Source organism: Acanthopagrus latus, chromosome 4 (assembly GCF_904848185.1).
Source record: "Acanthopagrus latus isolate v.2019 chromosome 4, fAcaLat1.1, whole genome shotgun sequence".
Lineage (NCBI taxonomy): Eukaryota > Metazoa > Chordata > Actinopteri > Spariformes > Sparidae > Acanthopagrus > Acanthopagrus latus.
The window spans coordinates 16,689,131-16,698,352 of NC_051042.1; the positions used below are offsets into that span (position 1 = coordinate 16,689,131).

The following is a 9,222-nucleotide window of genomic DNA, read 5'->3' on the forward strand; positions in this document are numbered from 1 at the left end:
CTATGACTGGTGTTTCCACAGTGACCCAGGTCTGATTCCATCTTCCCAGTCTTCAACTGCACTGAGGAGAAGCTAGAAATTCCTCTGAAAACTTTATATTCTAAGTCCAGCAACGGCACAGAGGATTGCACTGGAAATTCAGCTCAGCCTTTTGAGTTAGTGCCGAAGGCTAGGTCTTCTGCTGACACTGGCACAAAAATAGCAACAGAAGAAAAACCTCAAACACACTCACTAATGAGGAGGACACCAGAACAGCAAAAACAGAATAGTGAAAGGACACTTCTTAAGTATATGCTGTTACAAACTGGTTCAATGCTCCTGACAAGGTGGTGGTGAGGGTGGGTGGTTGATGAACATGGGGTGTGGAGGTTAGCTGCACCAGTAGTGTGTGCAATGGATGAATAAGGAATATGTGTTGGTGTGGAGCACATATAGAGAGTGAGAATTATAGGACTGACTTAGTTACTTGTTGAACTTTGTGCAAGCCTAACCCTAGGTTATTAACTATCCCCTTTTGCTGGATCGTGCAAGGGAGGACAGGTTAGTCACTGGCAGAAAGAGACAAGTTGTAGCAATAAATTCTAGCTAACCAATGTCAAACATATGGGGTCATAGGAAACAGAGAATAAACCCAAAAGGTGTACATCACATTAGATGACTGCCAAGTCAGTGACTGCAGTTCCAGACAACGTTTGAATATTGGTAAGTGTGAAAACAGTGGATAGTTTTGACAATGCGACCCCTGCATTTACTCATTTGTATGCTTGACAGCACTTGACATTCTTAAGGAGACCGCAGGACACTTTCCAGATGTTTTTGTGGGGACAAAAATGGGATGTTGTGGGTAAGAGAAAATTGAACCCAAAGAAACATAAATTGCAACATTGAGAAATTTAAGGTTCAACATATCTGTAGTTTGCAGGACTGTACTTTGGCAATAGTTATTCAGATGATTGTGATGCTCCTGGATATTATGTATATGCTAGTGGGATTATGTATCTATTTCAGGGTCCCTAAGGCAGAGCTGGAGGACATGTTGAGAGAACGACATCTGAGCTACCTTGCTTAAACCGCTGCTCTTCAAAAAGGACAGATCTGGATGTACTGCAGAAAGTGAATGAATGAATGAATGGAAGGAAGGAAGGAAGTTTCCAGGCAGGTAGCCATGAATTAATGTATATGTATGTACCCTATAGGGTCTATGAGCTGGTCCTTAACATTGATTCTATAGAAAGGTGGATGACGTGTATCCACTTCCATTTTATAAAAGTGAAGATATGGACGCTGCTCTCCCATGCTGTGAAGGTATTGACGTCAAGAGACATCTCAGCTGTCACTTATGATGTTATACCTGTTTTTGTAGCATCAACTAACTGATGAATACAAAACTTATCAGTAATATAGACACTGAGGGGGATAGGAGCTTCCTAAAATTGTGAAAAAAATATTTGGCATCTCCTTTGATATCCCATCTGCTAACATGGAGTGGGAGGGGTTTATGAGCAATACTGCAGCCAGCCACCGGTCGGTGATGGAGATGTCTTGAATTAGCGTATCCCCAACCAAAATAAACAAATTTCACTGCTGCATTGTCTTGTAGCGTTAGCATGCAGACCCTGAAGAATGAATTCAATGAAAACCCAATACAATACTTTTTTCTATCTATCTATCTATCTATCTATCTATCTATCTATCTATCTATCTATCTATCTATCTATCTATCTATCTATCTATCTATCTATCTATCTATCTATCTATCTATCTCATACATTGTTTCTCATTTAAATGAGACAACAAAGTAGTGTGAAGCACTGGAGAAAGAAAAAAAACTCTGGCTTTAGTTATTAAAAGTACAATTAGTAATTGCTTTTTTCATATCTCGTTACATGGTTTATTTTGATTTGGCCTTTTTTGTTTTTAGCCAGTGTGAAAAAATAGGCCTTCCAGCCCACGTCTACACAGGTTGGTGGCGACAAAGTGTGGTGACACAGTGAGACTGGGTGGTGATGAGGTGAAGAAACAGCAAACCGCAAACCGCAAACAGCAAACATGGATTGTGGTGAGAAGTGCCGACTTATTTACAGTGCTATAAAATACATGTTCTGGCACAATGGCAACAAAAAACAACTTCCGAAAAAACAAACAAAAATGAACCCACAGGTTTTTCAAATGGCATGGACTAGTGGAATGGAATGGGTTAGGGAGCAGAAACGATGGGTACCGTGTCGTTCATTATGATGTTTGCAGATGTTTGGTGAGTAACTGAATGATGTGTAAATAGCGATCATGCATGAAGGAATAAGCGTGTTTGTGTGTGTAGGAGAAGGCAGTCAGTTTAAATGTCGCAGGGAATGGAGCTCAACAGTGAGGTTCTGGAAGTGAAAATGCCATTCATATTCTGAGGATTTAGATTATTGGCCATAATGTCGTAACCATCGAAAGTACCATGAGTTAAGAGATTGCAAAACGATGGTATATGATCCTGTAGAAGCCACAAGTCTGGATGATATCAACCTTTTTTTAAGAAAAACAAGTTTTACCCACGATGTCATGGACAAGTACTACACTACCCACAATCCTATAGTGTAACAGCGTCATCTCTGATTGGTGGAGCTCGCTGTTACCAAGAAATGTTTACAGAACCTGCTAATTTCATGTTCGCTAGTTACTGCTACCACTGAGACTTGTAGTGATTTTCGACACTCTTCTCCTCATCTCTAAAAAACACGCAGTGGGTCGGAAAATGAAATCGTGGTAGCTCTGTGGTAAACGGTCGTAGAATTCCGTGGTAGCTGTAAGTAGTGATTGCGGGTTCGGTAAACATTTCCATGGCAACAGCGAGCTCCACCAGAGACATTGCTGTTACATTCGCTATGGTTTATGGGATGAGCAGTTCCTTTACTCTTAAGATAATTATGTTCAGAGTCTTGTACATTTGCTTTTTGTTCTGTTTTCCCATTTTTTTTTTGCTCTGAATTAAATGTTTTATGGTCACAATTCATCTCGTAGTTTATTGGCTTGGTTCCAGGCTAAAAACTCTTTATATAAGGATTATATGAAACGTCAATGGAGTGAATGAATGGGAAATTCACTTCCGGAACCGGAGCCGTTAAAAAAGTGGGCGGTGACTGTTGAGCTCTATGTCAGGCGAGTTGGGGAAAAAGGAGGGGCTACCTTTTCACAGCCACTTTCAAGCCACGATAAGCCTCTCGGATACAGGGATAATCTTTTTTCGATCAGACCAAAAAACAAGCACTAACAGGAAGAACTTGCAGATAAAACCAAAGCCAATGCAACAGAATTGTATTTTAACATTGGTACATGTTGTGAGAGAGGGATCAAAAGAGAGCAATCTAATCCTTTAGGCATTTTGGGCAGCTGTTCAACTATGTCCCCCCCGCCACACACATGTGCGCTGCTGGTGTGTATGTGTGCGTGAAATTAAATTAATATGAATTGATGTTACATTCAGAAAGCTGTCCTTTCTGTTCATGTTGACATGGTAGTCGAGAAGAGCACTCTTCATCGAGGGTGCGGTAGACAGAAGCAGTGGCTTGTGACTTCCTTCATGTATTTACCATTCGTGTCCCTATTTATCATCTGATTATCCCCTAAAGCTCTGTCCTGCTTTAATGAAATATGGTACAGCAGTTAGAAAGGACACGTCAAGAGTCATATGAGAACTTATGAGGGGATTAATATATTAATGTATATTTTGCACTTTTAAAGATCAGGACAGGATTTATATCGATAGCAGATCTGTTCCCAAACCCACTGGGTAAATTTGCGTAGTGACTAAAATGGCTATAGTGAAGACTGAGCACATGACTTGTTGATGTTACAACAAAAGAGAGTAGTTGTCATTTCTCGGTGAAACTGTGCTTCAAAAAAATTAAAAACAAGACAAGCAAAGCATCCTGAAAAGAAACCAATATCTGTCTTCCCTTTACTCAGTTTCATTTACAACACCATGATTTATCTGTCTGATCTTTACTTGTCCTGGCAAACAGACTTAGTGATCACAAACCTGCTTCTAAAACTAGGGAATCAATGGGTTTCTAATTTGGATAAGGAGCTACTTAAGCAAGCTTTGAAATGATTAATCATTTATGTTTTTGACCTGATTCGATTAGTTTGGGGAGCAGACTTTTTTATGTTCTTCAAAGATTCTTCCTTAGATTCTTTCAAATTGTATCTGTTCTTTTTATTCTGATGATGATGAGATGTTGCCTGAAAATTCTTCTCTGCACCCACAATTTCAACCGTTTCTGTAAACTTTTAATATGCTTTTACTGAATCCAAAATGGACTTCCTTCTTATAGAGTCCAATTTTCCCCTGTAATTAATGTGCTCCAGATTTTGCTGCCCTATAAGAGAATTGCTTCTCTGACACTCTAACACTTTCAAAAAACTTTAATCCATATTATAATTGGGTGGTTGAAGCTGTAAAAGCTGTAAAATACAGTTGGAGCTTCACTGCTGCAGCACAAAATTTGTCAGCGAAAGTACAAGTATGAATTATAACTCAATATGTTTAAGCAAATAAGTTTGATTTCTTTGCAGCTGATGAAATGTTATTTTAGACATCAACACTGGACTTTAAAAATGTAATTAAGCTTCTGTAAGTGACAGATTTTATCAAAATAACTGTCGAATAGCTCCATATCCCAACAGTAATCACTGTTATAGAGTGTTTGGTCAGTAGTCCACATCGTTCTTTCCCCCGCTATCAGTAAGAGACAAAATAAATATTTTGTTATCCCTGCTCACTTTATCCAATCAGGAGAGAGAACTCCATAAACAGGTGGTCTTGTCTGCTCATGAATGCCAGAGAGCAGCATCCCCCTGTTTGCTGCTTTGTCTGGTGATGTCTGATGTGGTGTCCTTTATGTTGTGATGTAGAGACGAGGAAGGAGATCGCCAACTGCAAAAAGGACAGGAAGTTAGCTAAAACGATGACAACGCATGAGATAAAATGACACAGGCGGCTCTAAAAATGTGCAAATATTTACAGAAGAAAAACTTTTGTGCCTTCTGTACTGAAAGTGTGTATGCCACTGTAAATTAGAATAACAATAGATATACTGTGTGGCAGCCTCACCATGGCAATTCCGGCCCAGTCGATTCTTAATATAAATTCTTCTTTTGCTATAAATAAAACATGTTCAGTGTACTCACTGGTGAATAGACAGACTCTGGACTCTAACCCCAACCAATATGAAGTTGAAAAAGCACATTACCCTCTAAGATTTAAGACGAACTCTCAAAAGGGAGTAAATCAAACCATTGTGAGTCCATATATAACTATTTCCAAACTGAGGTAAACAGATATGTGTATTCTTTCAGGTAGCACAGGAAGATACAGTACACACTGACAACCAAAAAGGAGAGGATCAAGATAGAGAAGGTGATAACAATAGGAGCTGCTAGTTGGGTCTGAAGTCATTCATATGTGGACGCATTGCATGTTGTAAGTCAGGATTTATGATCTGCAATAGTCCAGTTGCTGCAAATACAGTGAGACGACAATTTGCTTCAAATAATGCTGCAACAAGGGGGAACCTCTGTGTCTCTACTGAATCACAAACACACACACAAAACAAAACACTGCATGCTAGTCTGAATTAGCATCATAATTCCTTGGAGTTGTGGTGTTTAGTGTGATATATATTTACAGTCACAGAGACCTTCTTCTGGGATGTGCCACACAATATGCCAAGAGACAGGTTTTAATTATGATCTCACCAGCATGCTGCATGTGCCTTGTGTTGGCTCTGATTAGTGCTTAGGGAATCAAGGCTGTAATTGTTTGTGCTAAGTGGAGTGTGTGTGTGTGTGTGTGTGTGTGTGCATGTGTGTTTTTGTGCATGTGTGTCTCAGTGATGAGAGTGGTTGGTCACCCATAGGGCTTATGTTTCTACTCTGAACAGAGGAGAAGTGATTTATTTGCTCAGGGCCACACTGTGCGTCCAATCAGCATCAAGCACCCTAGGGTGACACCATCATGGTCATCTCTTCTGCAGGAAATGATGCAAGCTCCACTGAATTACATAGGGTGTGAGACCAATAAAATGGGGCCTATTCTTGTCACAGCTTCAGATGAGGACCGGCTTCTGGATGCATTGCAGCAATTACTGCAGGCCTGCGCTCCACGGCTGTGGAATTGGGAAATGATCATCTGTGAAGCACAGCAGAGTACCATCGCCTCCAGCACAATAACTCAACATGTCCACTTGGCTATGTCAGCTCTGCATGGAGAGAATGGAAGGAATACAAAGAAGGAAAGAGAAGATTAGAAAGAGGTGAAGAAGAGGAAGAGAATATTACTGTAAAAAACCTCATGTTTAACCCCTTCGGACACTGTGTCCATTGGAATGGAACTATTAAAAACACGAGTTACCAAAAATGTGTTTTTTTCCACTTTGTTTTTATGTTGGAGTTGAGTCAGAATCAGTTAAAAAAACGTTTTGCCCAGTGAAAGAAAATGTGGGTCTGTAAGGGTTAATAACGTGTGAATTACAAGTCTAGTAAAAAGCACCCAATGATTAGTATCATTACTTTGATGTCAGCCCCTTTTCAGAATGAAATGAATGAAATCTGCAAAACCGCCGCTCTGATAAATAATTATGTGTGTATCATATCAATGTTGCTGTGATATAAGTCATGGTCCATTTAGACCACGAGTGTAAGTGTATGAGCTGCCGTTATAAGGAGAAGGTGGGGTGGGTGGTGCTGTGACAACGAGGCAAGACGGGTGGCAGAGAGAGAGAGACCACTGTTCAAGGTCACTCCAACCAGCAAAAATGGGTAATTTAAGTTCCTCTCAGGACATTTTGCAGCTACAAAAACAGGTTTTTTTAAATGAGAAATTGGGTCTGTGCTCTGTCACATGTCTACGTTGGCGACTTGTATTGCATTATGAAAACTAATGATGAAAAAGACAGGAATTGGGTCGGTTTACACTCAGGTTTGTGTTGGCAGAGCTGGATATGTGAAGTTATATTTTCCTAACCCTAACTGAGTCTTCTTTGTGCCTAAGCCTAAACCTAACCAGACAAAAGCACAGCATTGACACAACATGAAACAAAAATAAATTGTTAACATATTTTTGGTTGCCAATGCCAACATTAATTCTAGAGGTTAGGTTATTTAATGTGCATAACTTAATTACAGGAGATATACATGAATACCCCTGCTAAAAAGGGAAGCAAAAGAATATATATTTTGTACATCATATTTTCACATTGTGTTCCCTAAAATCAGGTCTTGTTCCTTGTAAAACTTTACCATCAAAAAATAATGAGAAATAAAATAATGAGAAATCAGCGCTGCACTCTGTGGAGTCAGAATTGACTGGACTCCCTTAATGGATGGACAGTAAGCACCTGAGTGGGAGTAATGCACTGCATAAAATCGTTTCCCGAACCAGGATGAGGCTGAGGTGAAGAGATGATAAGGTCCTATATTGGATTCTGCTTCGAGGAAAGACAGAATCACAAATGATCGACAGTAGGATTACTGGAGGAAAAAAAAAAAAAAAAAAAAAAAAAAAAATATATATATATATATATATATATATATATATATATATATATATATATATATATATATATATATTATTATTATTATTATTATTATTTTAGTCAGTATGTTTTCTGGTTGGACTCAATTAGAGATAGCCAGAGAGATAAACAGATGAGAGCTAATGAATGGAGGAATAAAAAAAGGGGGAAAGACTCTGTTTTACGAGCAGGGAAAATCAAAAAAATAAATTACTGTGACCAGAAAAAATGAGATGCATAGAGAAGATGTGGAATAAAGAGGAAGCTATGATTTGTATCGCCAGGGAGACAAGATGGCCAGCCATCTGCAGCCCTTTTTTATGGGTTTTTCCAACGTGATCTCATCTCCCGATGGAAAAGGTCCCGCAAAGTGAGTGTTTCTGACAGGCCGACATCCCCCTGTGCTGGAAAGGGTTGGAGGGAGCACAAAGGGGGGGCGCGCTTGGAGAGGGTCTTAGGTCAATGACAGTATTAGACACACTGATTGATCCCGTGGAGCAAGGTGCCATCACACCTAATTAATGAGCGAGAGAGACAGTAATGTGGGGTGGCCCTCCTCCACTGACCCGGAAAGGAAGACATGAGGGGAGAACACTGGCTGGATGTGAGACAGAGGAAAACTAATGATCTGTTTATGCATTTATATAGTATGTTGAATAAGCATGGAATTACATTATAGCAAATTTAATGTGTAAGTATGTACATGAAGATGTGAGCACTGACCTGTAGAGGGAGGGCACAGGGAGCTATTATAACTATAGATACTTTCATATAAATGTGATTCACTTCCCATCGAGGCAATAGAAACCTTTAATAACACTGGAAATAAATAGAGTAAAGTACTCTTTCTAAGTTAAACCCAACCTTGTAAGTGCCATTCATGTGGTGTTATGGTTATTCATGTACTTTTTACTGGCGAATGTTTCACCTGCAAGCCAGCACAACTCCAACAAAGAACAGGCTTGATCCTCGTGCAGTCCTCTGTGTATAATGGTGTATACATACTAAAAAATACAACAGTTTTCAGTGAGCCGCTAAGTTGACTGAAACGTTGCATTCACCAAGACTATAACACATCTCTTTTTAAGATTTCATGAGGTGGTGTCTCTTATGGGTTGCAGTGTCTCCGAATCGTTTCACTTTTCAAGTCTGCTCCGCATCTAGTAAGTGAGAGTGTCTGGGCTGAGTGTGTTTCCTTGACAGGGGCAATCTGGCTGCGTGTGGGCATTGATGGCATTTATGTGTACATTTTCAGGATGCGTTAGGGAAACCTAGCAGAAGGATGCTCTGGCCCGGACAGAAATGGAGCTTTCTCAAGGCTTCGGATGAGACGGTTAAATGATTGGACAGGAGAGAGCGAATGAGGGGACTGCGGCGACATTACACCGAGATCTTCCTTAGTTTCTCGCTGATGAAACGTTATTGTACAGGAAGAGAACTCACAAGCAAGCAGTGTGGATGGTGAAAGACGCAAGCTGTCAGTTGAAAAAAATGTCCATGATATGATTTGCAGGGAAACTGTGTGGTTCAACTTCAGAGGAATTCTGTTCATAGTTGATGCTTCTACTGAACACGATTCTTATCCAGCGTCTTTATTCATTGGAAGGGCAGCATCTGTCTTCTCTTTCTAAGTAGTTTGGTTAAGTAACCAGGTGATGCA

The 9,222-nt window shown here is 39.9% G+C and overlaps 1 long non-coding RNA gene across 2 annotated transcripts in view; it reads left to right on the forward strand.

Moving 5' to 3' along the window:
• The window catches only part of LOC119018359, a 29,428-nt gene extending 21,982 nt beyond the window's left edge, over positions 1-7,446 (forward strand). The window contains exons 2-3 of one of the 2 annotated variants that reach the window (XR_005074728.1): positions 1,009-1,159; positions 6,024-7,446. This is a non-coding gene — a long non-coding RNA (uncharacterized LOC119018359). The remainder of the gene's footprint in view (positions 1-1,008; positions 1,160-6,023) is intronic. The other variant, XR_005074727.1, reaches the window with a different exon arrangement.
• The last annotated feature ends 1,776 nt before the right edge of the window (positions 7,447-9,222 follow it).